Source organism: Papio anubis, chromosome 9, assembly GCF_008728515.1.
Source record: "Papio anubis isolate 15944 chromosome 9, Panubis1.0, whole genome shotgun sequence".
Taxonomy (NCBI): Eukaryota; Metazoa; Chordata; class Mammalia; order Primates; family Cercopithecidae; genus Papio; species Papio anubis.
The window spans coordinates 48,628,798-48,645,301 of record NC_044984.1 but is presented as its reverse complement, the minus strand read 5'-3'; the positions used below and the strand labels follow the sequence as shown (position 1 = coordinate 48,645,301).

The window sequence follows — 16,504 nt, the reverse complement described above, 5'->3', positions numbered from 1 at the left end:
TCATTCCCTCCCTTCTTGCTTCCTTCTTCCTTCCCTCCCTCCCTCTCCCTCCCTTTCTTTCTTTTTTCCTCCCTCCCTCCCTCTCTCTTTCTTTCTTTCTTTCTTTCTTTTTTCTTTCTTTCTTTCTTTCTTTCTTTTTCTCTCACCCCTCACCCAGATTGGAATGCAGTGGTCATAGCTCACTGCAGCCTCAGCCTTCTGGGCTCAAGTAATCTTCTTGCCTAAGCCTCCTGAGTAGCTGGGACTACAGGTGTGTGCCACCATGCTTGGCTAATTTTTAATTTTTTGTAGAGGCAGAATCTCGCTATGCTACCCAGGCTGGTCTTGAACTCCTGGCCTCAAGCAATGCTCCCACCTCAGCTTCCCAAAGTGCTGGGATTACAGGTATGAACCACCGCAACCAGCTGCTAATTTTTTTTTAATTTTATGATAATCCTGCACATGGCAGATAATTTCTTAAAGTGAATATTTTTTAAATCATAAGGGGAAAGATTTTTAAACTAAATTAACACTCAAAGTCATATGAATTGATTGACAAAATTCTTCTAGAATTTGTGTGGGAAACACATAGGCTGACCATTAACAAAAGCAGAATATGCCTTTGAGCATGACTTAGTAGAAAATGGACAGGTCTGGGAGCCAGAGCCGCATTCAAACTTAGGCTCCACCACCTCTAGAAGAGTGATTTTGAGGGTATTAATTAACCTTTCTGAGTTTTGGTTGTTTAACATATAAAATGGGAATAATAAGACCTCTTTATCGGGTGATTGCGAGGATTCAATTAGACTTAGATATGGAAAGTGTCTCAAGCTCAAATATTAGTTTCCCTTCCCTTAACTGTGATTCTTGTTTCTATGAGTATGTTACTCAGACTTGCAAATAAAGTCATTTAAAGATTACCCAATATAAAAATGGCCACTTAGCCATTTTGAGAACATATCTAATATGTAGAGCAGGGTTAATCTTTGTAATATTTTTTACATCAGCAGGTTGACCTTCGTAATTCTGCTTTCTCCTAACTAACATGAAAAAGAATTTGGTATTAGTGTTCCTCAACTTCTCACTGATCATGGTGGGAGAAGATAGCCAAGAGGCCAGGGAGATCAGGACTTGACCAAAGAAATTACTGGGGATAATCTCCAAAGTGGGTAACCCACACAGAGAAAAGAGTCGGTAGATAAAATGGATTAAGTGCTTACTACATATCAGGCTCTATTAAGGCTTTACCTGAATAATTGCATTTAACCTTCACAACAAACCTCTAAGTTAGGCACTATTACTATACCCATTTTATAGGTGAGAAAATCAAGACTTAGAGAAGTTAAGAAACTTACCCAAATTTATACTGATGGAAGTGGCAAGGAAGGATTTTAATCTTGGTCTCTAACATCAGAGCCCAAATTCTTAACCATGTCTTTTAGAGAAGCACAGAGCAATTCAGGTTCAAACTATGTCCCTCATTTGCAAACACCCACTTGTCTTGTGATAGGCCCCAGAGAGGTCTTCTGCTCTTACAAAGAGAGGAAGGGAAACTACTACAAAATGGTGTCCTGAATTTTAAGAAAACAATCATCCACAGTGACTAATGGGAATCAACTATTCCGTGATGATCTTGTCTGGGCTGTCTGGCAATGGGTCACCTGTTTAGGCCTTCCCAACCTCTACCCTTCACCCCCAGCACATCGTTGATTTCCCTCACTGTTGGAACACTTCTCCTGTTGTTGAATCTCAGTTCATCCCATTGAAGTGGAGGCCCTCCGATTCTGGCTAACATTCATTTCCCTCCAGGGCTATTTGTCGAGGAGGGGGTGAGTAGGGACTTAATGACATGCTTTCCTTAACAATCTTCCAAACCTATCATCTAGGACAGGGTTTATAAGCATTCATCAACAACACCCTAGCAAAGTAGGTTAGTAGGATGAGCCCACTACCTGTTTAGGAATCTGGAAGGCTAAGACACTTTTATCAAGACTCAGGGGTTTTAAACCCAGTTCCTTCTATCCACAGGGCCTTCAGTAACTTGCACAATTGCTCTGGGTGTCCATCTTCTTCTTGCCTTCCTTCCACACCCACCACTGTCGTCTCTGTTGGCAGAATGAAGGCTGAGCTTTGCCTGACTTCCCACAGAACTAATTAAAGTCTACAAAGTACTTTGAGAACATTCAGTGTGGTGCTCTTGCCAAGTCAGAATTACAGTGGGAATGGCAAGGAATGGGATACATAAAATTGGGAGAGTTGAGCTGCTCTGAGGAAGGCTTCAATTAGCCTTGCTCCACTGTGAATCTTCAAGCTTTTTCTCTCCTGTCTGCTCAGCTATTGTGCAGAAAAGTTCACTTCTTTTCCCCTTTCGAAGAATCAGATACGAGACAACCTGGGAGCTGAGTTCTGCAATCCTTTCGTCTCAAAATCACACACAGACTCCTTCAGACAACACTTGTCTTATGAAAAGGAAATAGTGGATTAAATCTGAGTCTGGAACAAATCCCTCTGATGCAGGATGCCTCCAAGTGTGGTTGCTCAGGGATTGCTCTTGAGCTTCTTCTCTACTATGGCCTTGACGTGGGCACTTCTGGGGAGAAGGATTAAAAACTTCATCTGAAGAGTCAGGTCCTGCCCTGGAGGAGTTTACCTGTGAAGGCGAAACACACACAATAAAAGCAACCTAAGAACAATTACAAAGCAACACATTAATATAGGCAAATAAAATAGCATTGGAGGCATTACGGTTAGACTTGAGAAGAACTTCCTACCACAACAGATATTGTGGATTCTCCTTTGCTTGGTAGGTTTAGGAATATCTCTGTTTGAAAACAGGAATCGTTTACCTTTAATACTCATCACTGATGTTACCAAAGCCTCAGTCTTTGGGGTATCTTAAGTATATTCTGCTTTTAAACAGGTCAGCTGTACCTTGGGTAGTTTTCCTTTTCTTCTCTCACTGTTCTGTAAACATTTTCTGGCTCCATTTCTCCCATTTCCAAATTCTGAATAGCAAAGGCTTTCTGCTGCCCACTATCCGAATCAACACATCCCCTTCTGGGACACATGAAATCAGCCAGCATTCTTCCATGTGAAGATGCGCAGGATGGGTAGATATTTTTTAGCACATGTCTCAAATGTACGAATGGCAGGACATTATGAGGCCAGAAGGAGGAGGGGTGGGAGAGGCATCTAAACTCTCAGGAATTCATCTTCACATCGTTTAAACCAAAAGCTTCTAAGGCTTTTTACCGTTTTGGGGAGGGTTCTTTGTCTCAATTATCCATACTTCTGGTAGCAAACTATGACACTGATAGCCAAAACAGGAGATTTCAGATACAACATAGGAAGGTGCTCCCTGAGGGGTCTGACTTAGCAAGAAGGGTTTCTGTAAGAGGAACAAATATTCAGAAGGTTTGTTTTATTCTAGCCCTCGCCAAATGATGAGTGAAGAGATGGCTGTGCTAAAGTATACAGGATAACAGGAGCATGCTGGGCCATGATAAAACATTCACTGCAAATCATTCCAAAAATGAATAACACACCAAATAATGGTAAAAATGAACAGATAATTTTGGGGAAATGGTCAACTCTTGCCAGGATTATATCCTTATCATCAGAAGAAAAAGGGAAAAATAACTCTAGTCTGGGGAAGGGAAGGAGATTATGGAGATAACTCCTAGTGCCAGGCTCATTCTGAAGCTGTGGTTTCAGGCCAAGAGTTTGTGTGCTCAAACTTGCAAAGCTCATGCCCTCAGCCTTGGAAGAGAAGACTCTATTCAATGCATGGATTCAGTCAAGTCTAACAGGCCCAATTTTCTCACCCAGCCTTGAAGGTTCTCTCTTCTCTTCTACTACCTTCAAGGTACACTGATGTTCCTGACCTTCTTTTTTCTTCAAACCACATATAAGGCTTTTTAGTCTCCACTGAATGCACTCGAGGAAAGTAGATAAACTGTATCTTAATACAGAGCAAGCTCTGCTGATGTAGAAGATCAAATAAGACATTTCACGAACTTGAAATGGCAGATGGACCAATTATAATTATTTGATGCCTGAGTAGGGGACCTGCCCTAAAGACTTCTGTGGAATTCAATAATACGAAAGAATATCAGATCCTGGTAAGAGGTTCTTACAGTCTAAGTAGAGAAACAAAACATAAAGACACATGAGGAACAATCACAGAGCTCACATAAACCTAGGCAAAATTATGCAGCACATACTGGAAAAGGACAGACTGAAGCTGGATTTAGCTCTATTCTCCTTAACTACCATTTTGAGTACTCACTGTGAGCCAGGCACAGTGCTAAGAGGAGCTCTATATACCTTCTTTTCTTTTAATCCTCACAAACTGTGTGATAGGTATTGTTAGCACCATTTCAGACATAAGATTAAGTAATTTTTTTAAGTAAACAGGAGAATGCATTGAAACTGTCCTGGGTTAAAACCCAAATCTATGTGACTTGAAGTAAGTGTCCATAACTCCCACCCCATATTGACTCCTTCTTTAGAAGAATTTTCTACCTTGAAAGAAGTTATGAACTGTTTTTGCTTGAGAAGAGTTTGTACAACTTAGAGGCGGTGTTGTGAAAGCAAAGGAATGAATGATATGGATTGCTATCCTTCAGTTTTCTGACTGGGCCCTCTAGTTCTAGGCTGAGGAAAACAATACAAACCACAAGCTCAAAAGATGCTAATGTTGCATAAGCTCCCAGGGGCCTTGGGCTGAAACACACTTGGAGAGATCATTCTGCTGCATCCACATGTAAGCCTTTTTTTTTTTTTTTTTGAGATGGAGTCTCGCTCTGTTGCCCAGGCTGGAGTGCAATGGCATAACCTTGGCTCACTGCAACCGCCACCTCCCAGGTTCAAGCCATTCTCCTGCCTCAGCCTCCCAAGTAATTGGGGCTACAGGCGCACACCACCAGGCCAGGTTAATTTTTTGTATTTTTAGTAGAGACGGTGTTTCACTATGTTGACCAGGTTGGTCTCGAACTCCTGACCTCATGATCCACCCGCCTTGGCCTCCCAAAGTGCTAGGATTACAGGCATGAACCACGGTGCCTGGCCACATGTAAGACTCTTTAGACTCCACGGGATTCACGTTAGGAAGGTGAGTGAACTACATTTTCATACAGAGCAAGCTCCCCTGACACAGATCATATAATACATTTTGGGAAACTCCAGATTGATTAGTTCCCTCTCAATTTAGCTTTTACTATTTTACTGGACTCTAAAATTAATAGAAAAGGGTATTCTGGGGAACTTTGGCATTGACTTTCTGGCATGGCAACTTTTCCATATATCTGGTTTCAATCCTTGCTGCTGCAAAATATACATTAGAGCTTTACACCCAACATACACTCTGTGGAATATAAAAGTATATAAAATGGTCATATCCCTCCAAGAACTTATGCCCTCATATACAGGTAATTACAACAAAGGCAAGATTCAGTATGCGAAGAGTGTGAAAAGAGCTTAAAGTCCTTAGTACCAAGATCCTCTTCAGCCAATCATATTTACCCAGACGCTCATGGAGCCACAATCTTTTTGAGAATGTCTTAAGCAAGAAGGTGGGACATCTGGGTCTTAGGCTCAATGTGTACTTGTAACCCACCCTCTCCTGGCATTCATGGAACATTTATTGGGCACTTATGATGTGCCAGGTACTGGGAATGCAGAGATGACTATGATGTAACTCTGCCAACAAGGAACTCACATACATGCCTTTGTCAGAGCTGGAAGCCATGTCCCACCTAACACATCCAGCCAACTTCAGCAATGTGTTTAACTTGAGAGTATGGGGGAGAGTGCAGGGACTAATGCTAATAGTGCTGAGTCAACAATTTATCCACCCACCCCCCTCCCCAACACTTCCTCAGAAAGTGAGAGAGTTGCAGGAAACCGCATGAGTTTCACTAATCCCCCACCAATGGCACCCACTGCATTACTGGCCTCATTATTTCTTAATGGGACTTTGTTGATTACAGACTGCTTAATTAAAATGACAGATTCCCTCTCAGTTGGGGGGCCCTGGGGCAAGAAAATGAGGGTAAGAAGATTGGTGGGGGGGACTATGACTGTAGGCACTCCCCTACCTCCCACCCACTGCCCTGCTATCCAGGGCAGGAGCTAGTGTGAGAAAGGGATCTCTGACCAGCCATATTGTTCCTCCTTTCCTGCCTGCCTCGCACTAATAAAAGCCTTCAGAGATAAGAAAAAAAATCAGCTTCATCTTATAACTGTTTTCCTAATACGGCTTTCTTCATTAAGCTTTGAAAATATCTGTTAATCAGAAAGAAACAGCAATACCATGTCACTATTAAAACACAGGAACAGTATAATTCTTGGCACATAGTAGGCATATAACAGATATTTGTTGAATAGATGAATGATTAGAGAGAGACAGAATAATAGGAGCAAATGCATGCAGAGACAACAAGCTGATGGTATGTCTATGTTGGGCTACCTGATCAAGTGACCCTTTCATGGAAGCACTCCCCCACCCAACTCTCCACTAAAATGACCAATTGCATGACCGAGTTGACAACATCAGAAGGCACCTTCAGTACCATGCATATGCATCTAGTGACCAAAAGAGAGGAAAAAAGGAAGGGAAGGAGGAAAGGAGGTTTTTTGTTTGTTTGTTTTTCCTGTGTGTGTATGTATAGCAGTCCTGAAAAGGTGCAGGTGGGAAAACCAGAGAATAGAAAAGGTGAAGTAAAAAAGATTGAACCATGAGGTATGGGGCAGAATGGGCATTTCAGGCAGCAAATAGAGTATGTATAGAGATGATCCAGACAGCCACATCCACTTCAAGTAACACAATTAGTTCTTGCAATGTCTTGCATTGACCTCACCTTGCCACCTCTACCATACCTATCCCAGGCACTCAATAGTCTTGGTTTAAACCCAGGCAACCACCGGTCCTGGCCAATAAAATTAAAGTGGACAATAAAAAAAACAGAGATCATCAGACTAGTTTTCAAATTTGTTTTTTGACCAAGGAGTTGCCTTAGCAATTATGATTTACATAAGCATTCATTGGAAAGGGTTTGCAGTGTCAACTCGGGAATGACTAGGGTAGGGAAGCCAAGGTGTATGCTGAAGGGCAGAGAATGGTCAAATCAGGATTTAAAATGTCTTGGAGGTAATATACATGCCCCAGCATGCGGGGGTTGGCTATCTGTACCTTCATTCTAAACTATACAATTTTTAAGGAAAAATTTCTAATGTCCCCATCTTTTGTTTGTCATATTCATCATCAGAGGTAGATATATCTCAGGGTTCTTTCTCTCTTCTTTTGTATAAACGGGCTTATTCCTTATGCTGGGAGAGTATTAAACTGTCTATAAAATTCCCTAAATTAATCACTGGATAGTTTAAACATAATCAGCATGTTAACTGTCTCAGTTAATTGGCCCAAGAAATTGTGTTCATCCACAGAATCATATTTTTTTCCTCTCTTACACTTTCCCTGTCATCCTGAGCTAATGCCATAAGCACGAAAAATTGTTCTTGACTAAAGCTGAATTCATATCCAAAATTAGAGCAGGGCCTTAAATAGGAATTTAAGAAATACCTCCAAAATAGGTAGAAGAGAGGGGTTTGGATGTTTTCACCACAAAGACATGATAAATGTTTGAGGTGAAAGATCTGTTAATTACCCTGATTTGGTTATTACATGATGTATCCATGTATGGAAACATGAATATGTACAATTATTACGTGACAATTAAAAACAAAATAAAACTTGTAAAAAAAAAATCCACTGACCTGGAGGATCACCACATCTTGTGTAAGTCAGTCACTTCTGAGATGGCCACTGTGTTTTCAGGGAACAGAGGGAAAATTCAAAAGAAGGAGGAGATATAGTCCCTTCCCACTGGGAGAGTTCAGTACCATGGGGGAGATTGAAAAGCACTTGTGAAGCAGAGACCATGGCAAAGACAGACAAGGACAGAACCAGTTGGCAATTTGCTGAGCTCCAGAGGTAAGGCTAGAAAGATGTTTACAAACTAAATACAGAAAAACCAAGTCAGGGAGTAAAGGACCAAAGTGATGGGCCATGGACAAGATTCCATGTGTGTGCCTCTGTGTGCGTACTTTACAAGGAGTGGCAGGAAAGAGCGGGGAAAAGCGGTAAACTTAGATCTGTGGAGAGAAGCAAGGAAAGTCTGGGGGAGAAGGCTAGGATGTGAAAGGCAGGGAGGCGTGCTATTAAAAAGGATGCTGAAAACTGGGTCCCAAGCCTTCTGTCCTCCATAACTGTTTATACAAATCCACACTCAACATTGGTGGGCAGGTCAGTAGATTTTTGTAAGGTTATCTGGCTTGTGTGAAACATGTGTTTGGGTCCAGATAATGAAAAAGAAGGCTGTTCTTTACATTATGGCTTTGAGCCTCTACTGAGGAATACTTAATTATTAAGTCCACTCTAACATTAAGTGATGGGAACTGGGAGATACCTGTCTTCAACAGCATAACAGGCTTCAAATCTCTGAAGAGTTATTCAGAGGACAACTGGCAGCTGTGCTTCATTCTTTCTGAGGAAGTAAAAACCACAAGGAAATAGAATGAAGCTACAGAGGCTGTCACTCAGCTGGAGGAAAAAAAAATCCTTTTGGAAAAGACTCTCCTCTTTGGTACTCCTTAGGACAGCCCTTATAATACTCATCCATCTGGGATGACTTAAATGCCAATTTGCTGAACTCGTGAGAAAACAGGGGTCTGTGCAATGTTTATTGATATAGTTCAAAAGCTATCTCATCTGTAAGATGGGTAAAATGACATTTCACAGAGATGATATGTGCAAAAATGCATAGCCCTGTGAGCAGGCCCAGGTTGTGTGTGTGTGTATGTGTGTGCGTGTGTGTGTGTGTGTGTTCACGCATGTGTGCTGTAGTCATTTCCTCAGTAAATACGGATCTTTCTCTTTCTCTCTCTTTGTTTTTGCTCATCCTCAGTTTCCTTAAATAGAAAATGTGTATAGACTGCCTTAGAGAATTTGGTAGGAAGATTAAAGGAGTTCAATGGATGGGAAAACATTTAGAAATTGCAAATCACCACACACAAAGAAATAAAAGTTATCATTAGGCCCTCTGTGAAAGTGTTTTACTAACTGCCACTATATGCGCACGTGCGAGTGTGTGTAGTCATGTTTGTTCTATGTGCATCTACATGCACATGCATTAGAAAATGCATCCAGGCCAGGTGCGGTGACTCACACCTGTAATTCCAGTACTTTGGGAGGTTCAGGCAGGAGGATGGCTTGAGGCCAGGAGTTAGAGGCCAGCCTGAGCAAAATGGCCAGATCCTGTCTCTACGAAAATTAAAAAATTAGCCAGGTGTGGTGGCACAAACCTGTGGTCCCAGCTACTCAGGAGACTGCTGAAGCAGGAGGATCACTTGAGCCCAGGAGGTGAGGCTGCAGTGAGCCATGTTTGTGCCAGTGCACGGTAGTCTGGGCAACAGAGTGAGATGAAAGAAAGAAAAAGAAAGAAAAAAGACAGAAAGAGAGAAAAAGAGAGAGAGAGAGAGAGAGAAGGAAGGAAGGAAAGAAGGAAGGAAGGAAGGAAGGAAGGAAGGAAGGAAGGAAGGAAGGAAATGCATCAGAATGGATGTGTATTAGTGGAGGGGAAGGTGGCGTACCTTATACCTTGGGAGGTTTGATATTTGGGTGAATGGATGATCAGTGAGTGTATACATTGTATAGCTGTTGAGTGTAGTGTATATATGTATAGGTGTAAGTGTCTATAACATGGCATAGGTGCTAGGGACAAGTGTGGCCATGGTATATGTTGTTATTTTTTTTTTTCTGGAAATATGATAACAGAAAGACACATGCAGATAGGACTCAATTACCAAACTCAAGCGGAAAAATGAAGATTTATATAGCTTTGAATTGAATTGATCAGACAATGTAGGCAAAAAGCTTTGTTTCCCATTTTTAATCTGTCCATCAGCTCACTCTCCAAACTAAATCATTAAAATATAAGCATCAGGAGGATGGGGACTTTGACTATCTTATTAACTGGTATATCAACAGCACGTAAAACAAACTGCACCTGGCACAGGATAGACATGAAATAAATATTGAGACAAATACTGGAATAAATATCTTATAAATGAACAAATGGTTTATTTAAAGCACCTCGGGGCCCCATTTGGCCTCTGTCAATTAATGGAAGAGTTTGGATGACAGCAGGGACAGACTGGGATCAGCAGGACACTGATTCTTGAGGCAGAGAAGGCGTATGAAGAATGAAGCTGGAAGAATTCATCCTGGCAGGCTCCTTGGAGGGATGGGAATATAGAACAGAGAATTATCAACATTCCACACAAGAACTTATCCCCTGAATATTTATTCTCCAACATTTTATGAGTGTCCATTGTGTGACAGCTGCAGTATTTGGTGATGTGGTTATAAAAATGAACAAGCTGTGGTCTTGAAGTATGCATTCTGGTGAAGACCAATGTGAAAACAAAATAAACCAAAAAACCTTTATAAAATGGGCATGGGCCTCAGAAAATGTTTGTAAAAAGTATTCTGGGAGCAGATGAGATGAGTGAATATTTGCCTGGGAGAGGAGCTAGGTTCTCAACCCTCTGAGCTAGGGTTTGAAGCATGAGTTTCTTGCTCACTTCCCAAGTGCAGAAGGGGAAAAGGGTTTCCAAGCAGAGTAGGGCAAAGTCCATGTTGCTGTGTGGGAACAGGAAGGGGCTCAGCTTGTTGTGCGTCATGGACAATGATACAAAGTGTGCACAAGGAATCCAGGCTTTTAGATGCAGAGTTGCTCGCGTTGTTGTCTTAAAGGAGATCATTGTAAAGCAACCTAATAGCGTGTGTACTATATCTTGACTGCACATGCAGCATTGCTTTCATACTTTTACTCAACAGCAGAAGGAGGGCAAAGTATAGATAAAAGTATAAAGAAGTTACATGGAGGTCTTTATGAGACAACATCAAATGAACAGAGCTGTAAAATGCAAATGAGAGGAAAGTGGGAAATGACTATTGAAGAGACTACATCAAAGAACATAAATCCACTTCAGAAAATATGGCACACATATAGAAAAAGGGCTTAAAAACATTTACAAAGCAGCATATGAATAAGTGCAAATATGTGGTACAGACAGTCCCCTGGTGCTATGTGAGCATAGAATAAACAAGAAACTAACACTGGGTGAGGGTTACTTGGGAATGAATTGACCAAAGTTTAAAAAATAGACAGGATGAGGAAATTGTCAGACACCAACCAAAATTTACTCCCCTGACTTACTCCCAGCCTGGGCTGATTTTCTACCTGTCACAATGAACACGTTACTCATTTGCCCCTTTGAACAGTCAGTTTTCATTTCCTACTCTGCAGACACCCCCTCAGACACTCTATTCAGTTTCTCACAGGCAATTGTGACTCTCAGATTTCCTATGGCTCCAGGAGTATGGGGGGGTCAGGTTGCCCTAGACCACAAGGAGGCAATTATCCAGATAATTTGGGTATCAAATCATTTGTTTGAATAATCAAGCTCATGTGTCCAATTCTCTGCTTCCCAAAGTTCTGGCTGCTGACTTTCCCAAGATTAGCACATGAAGTACCAAGTCATAGGAAGACTTAAGAATGTCCAGTAAAATGTGTTTGTGTTGACATTGTGTAGGGTCCTTTGGGTCCTCAACCACCTTTTATTTTATTTTATTTTATTTTATTTTATTTTATTTTATTTTAAGTTCTGGGATGCATGTGCAGAACATGCAGGCTTGTTACATAGGTATACATGTGACATGGTGGTTTGCTGCACCTATCAACCCATCATCTAGGTTTTAAGCCCAACATGCATTAGGTATTTGTCCTAATGTTCTCCCTCCCCTTGTCCCCACCCCCCAACAGGTCCCAGTGTATCAACCACTTTTTCTATCTTCCATTTGGTTTGACATGCACAGCAATCTTTAGGAGGCCATGTCAATTTCCCATAGATGGAAGGGTGCAGACAAGTTCCTGATTTTGTTAGGTTTGAAAGTCATTGTATTTCACTCACTTAGAAAAGAAATGTGAGTCTAAAAGATTCCTCCCCATAGATATCTAAGCTGGAATAAGGTTGGCCAACACCGCTGTTTACCCAGGCTGCCTCTCCTAGAGGCGGATTTGAAAACATTTGGGTTAAAGCCGATAGTATTTGGTCACTTAAATAATGATAGAGAGGGAGGGGAAGGGAGAAGAAGGAGTCAGGAATGATAACCAGGTTTCTGGCACAAGCAACTGGATGCCTCCAACTGAAATAGGAACTACAAAAGAAAGAGCAGGTGGGTTCTACTTCTGAGCATGGTAGATTTGAGCTACTTTGGGTAGAGAGCAGCTGCATATTTCAGTCTGTACTAGACTTGATAGATCTGTGTAAGTAACCTGATTTGGTTTATTCTCATGAGACCTATACCTCCTACCACATTTCATGTTCTGTAAGAATATGTCTGATGCCTAGGGTTTCTTTAGTATCCACCTGCAGAGAACCTCATATGGGGTTCATTCACAATGGGGGATAATATTTATTGATTGGTAGGCTTGGAAATAAAGGTTTTCAAATGTTTTCCCAGAGAAACCTTCTCCTTCACACTCCAATCCTTGCTTTTGTTTTTGTATCTGCTTTAGAAGGGAGGGGCTCTTTGGTCTCATTACAGTCAATTTACACAAATGACTTTGCTACTTCAGTATGCTCTTTTTTCTCTCTCTCTCTCTAAAAAAAAAAAAATGGTAGTGCTATGTTTAGGTTTTTCTGTTGTTAAACTATATATTAAAATAAAGATTGGGAAAATGATTTCATAAGTCTGTCATCCTAACTGGATTCCTTTTTATTAAACCTTATGCCATAAAATAGTTAAGGGTCAAACTCAGATTGTCCCAACCTCATATTAAATGTTGACCTATCAAAGAGCAATAAACGGATACAGGGCGAGGACTCTGACCCAGGAGACCCAGAGACTTTTAAACCATGTATTTGGGATATAGACAAGTTCCTCTGATACCATAAGGAGCACTAGGGCTGATTCTTAACTTCCCCCTTTCCTCACCACTATGAAAATTGCCTTCACTCCACATCCATCCCTAGGTCCCCAGGCCCACAAACTTGGAGCTAATCTTTAAACTTCCCCCTAATCTTTGCCATACACAGTTACACCATTACCAAGTCCTCATTCCTCCATCATAATATTTTGTAGTTTATTCTTCTTTCTTGGCCCAGTTTCTCTAAAAATTAGAGCCAGAAGTAAAAATGTATGTGATAATACTTTATTGAGGAATGCAGTCCCAGGGAATCCGTGAAAGCTGCTTTCACGGGATCCCCTTGTTATGTGGTAGCTACTGTTGTTCATCATATCAAATTAAAGCTCTTCCACTTGGCCTTACTTCATCCTTTGTACAGCTCCCCCTCCTCACCACTCCCACCCACCACCCCACCTTCATCTAACAGCTTTCTAAATGGAATCTCTTCTCTGGTTTAAGTACTCTAGTTCCTCTCTTTCATACATGACATCCTCATGCAAAACCTCAGGCCTTCATGCCAAAAATGTTCACCTCCTCTGCAGTAACTCGATTTCTCTCCTTATAAAAATAATAATAAGGCCGGGCGCGGTGGCTCAAGCCTGTAATCCCAGCACTTTGGGAGGTCGAGACGGGTGGATCACGAGGTCAGGAGATCGAGACTATCCTGGCTAACACGGTGAAACCCCGTCTCTACTAAAAAATACAAAAAACTAGCCGGGCGATGTGGCGGACGCCTGTAGTCCCAGCTACTCGGGAGGCTGAGGCAGGAGAATGGCGTGAACCCGGGAGGCGGAGCTTGCAGTGAGCTGAGATCGCGCCACTGCACTCCAGCCTGGGAGACAGAGCGAGACTCCGTCTCAAAAAAAAAAAAAAAAAAAAAAAAATAATAATAATAATAATAATAGCTGAGATTTCCTGAATACTTATTACGTGCCGTGCACTGTGCTAAGGGTTTTGCATGTGTCATCGCAGTTAACTTAAAAAATCTCTTTGAAGCAGATGCTATTTTATGACAGAGTTAACTGGTTTTTGGAAAGACCAGTCATTTTGCTCAAGATTATATAGCTAATAAATTGCCCAGCAAGGACTTAAACTATCGTTTGTCTAAACTCCACGTGAAACTTCCTTTTTGCAGGGCGACTTCCCTTAACCCAACAGTGACAATGCTACTGCTCTGTAACTCCACAGCAGTTCCAAATATAGTTTCGTTTTACCACTTTACCACTTTTTACACATTATTAAGTGTTCTTAAGTCTTTTATTGTTGTTGGTGATGGTGGTGGTAGTGTGTGCGTGTGTGTGTCAGAGAGAGAGAGAGAACTTTCCTAAACTAGACTCTAGAATGGGAGATTCCAGAAGACAAGGAATGGCTTTCACTGATTTATTTTATTTATTTATTTTTTATTATACTTTAAGTTCTAGGGTACATGTGCATAACATGCAGGTTTGTTACATATGTATACTTGTGCCATGTTGGTGTGCTGCACCCATCAACTCATCAGCACCCATCAACTCACCATTTACATCAGGTATAACTCCCAGTGCAATCCCTCCCTCCTCCCACCTCCCCATAATAGGCCCTGGTGTGTGATGTTCCCCTTCCCGAGACCAAGTGATCTCATTGTTCAGTTCCCACCTATGAGTGAGAACATGAGGTGTTTGGTTTTCTGTTCTTGCGATAGTTTGCTGAGAATGATAGTTTCCAGCTGCATCCATGTCCCTACAAAGGACACAAACTCATCTTTTTTTATGGCTGCATAGTATTCCATGGTGTATATGTGCCACATTTTCTTAATCCAGTCTGTCACTGATGGACATTTGGGTTGATTCCAAGTCTTTGCTATTGTGAATAGTGCTGCAATGAACATACGTGTGCATGTGTCTTTATAGCAGCATGATTTATAATCCTTTGGGTATATACCCAGTAATGGGATGGCTGGGTCATATGGTACTTCTAGTTCTAGATCCTTGAGGAATCGCCATACTGTTTTCCATAATGGTTGAACTAGTTTACAATCCCACCAAGAGTGTAAAAGTGTTCCTGTTTCTCCACATCCTCTCCAGCACCTGTTGTTTCCTGACTTTTTAATGATTGCCATTCTAACTGGTGTGAGGTGGTATCTCATTGTGGTTTTGATTTGCATTTCTCTGATGGCCAGTGATGACGAGCATTTTTTCATGTGTCTGTTGGCTATATGCATGTCTTCTTTTGAGAAATGTCTGTTTATATCCTTTGCCCACTTTTTGATGGGGTTGTTTTTTTCTTGTAAATTTGTTTGAGTTCTTTGTAGGTTCTGGATATTAGCCCTTTGTCAGATGAGTAGATTGCAAAAATTTTCTCCCATTCTGTAGGTTGCCTGTTCACTCTGATGGTAGTTTCTTTTGCTGTGCAGAAGCTCTTTAGTTTAATTAGATCCCATTTGTCAATTTTGGCTTTTGCTGCCATTGTTTTTGGTGTTTTGGACATGAAGTCCTTGCCCATGCCTATGTCCTGAATGGTATTACCTAGGTTTTCTTCTAGGGTTTTTATGGTATTAGGTCTAACATTTAAGTCCCTAATCTATCTTGAATTAATTTTCATATAAGGAGTAAGGAAAGGATGCAGTTTCAGCTTTCTACTTATGTCTAGCCAGTTTTCCCAGCACCATTTATTAAATAGGGAATCCTTTCCCCATTTCTTGTTTTTCTCAGGTTTGTCAAAGATCAGATGGCTGTAGATGTGTAGTATTATTTCTGAGGACTCTGCTCTGTTACATTGGTCTATATCTCTGTTTTGGTACCAGTACCATGCTGTTTTGGTTACTGTAGCCTTGTAGTATAGTTTGAAGTCAGGTAGCGTGATGCCTCCAGCTTTGTTCTTTTGACTTAAGATTGTCTTGGCAATGCGGGCTCTTTTTTGGTTCCATATGAACTTTAGTTTTTTCCAATTCTGTGAAGAAAGTCATTGGTAGCTTAATGGGGATGGCATTGAATCTATAAATTACCTTGGGCAGTATGGCCATTTTCACGATATTGATTCTTCCTATCCATGAGCATGGTATGTTCTTCCATTTGTTTGTGTCCTCTTTTATTTCACTGAGCAATGGTTTGTAGTTCTCCTTGAAGAGGCCCTTTACATCCCTTGTAAGTTGGATTCCTAGTTATTCTCTTTGAAGCAATTGTGAATGGAAGTTCATTCATGATTTGGCTCTCTGTTTGTCTGTTACTAGTGTATAAGAATGCTTGTGATTTTTGCACATTGATTTTGTATCCTGAGACTTTGCTGAAGTTGCTTATCAGCTTAAGGAGATTTTGGGCTGAGATGATGGGGTTTTCTAAATATATAATCATGTCATCTGCGAACAGGGACAATTTGACTTCTTCTTTTCCTAACTGAATACTCTTGATTTCTTTCTCTTGCCTGATTGCCCTAGCCAGAACTTCCAACACTATGTTGAATAGGAGTGGTGAGAGAGGGCATCCCTGTCTTGTGCCAGTTTTCAAAGGGAATGT

General features: G+C 41.2%; 1 long non-coding RNA gene across 1 annotated transcript in view; it reads right to left on the bottom strand.

Annotated features, from left to right (window-relative positions):
* Nucleotides 1–348: 348 nt before the first annotated feature.
* LOC116268874 overlaps nucleotides 349–16,504 on the bottom strand; it is a 51,265-nt gene continuing 35,109 nt past the window's right edge. Inside the window, exon 3 of the long non-coding RNA XR_004176072.1 lies at nucleotides 349–2,629. This is a non-coding gene — a long non-coding RNA (uncharacterized LOC116268874). The remainder of the gene's footprint in view (nucleotides 2,630–16,504) is intronic.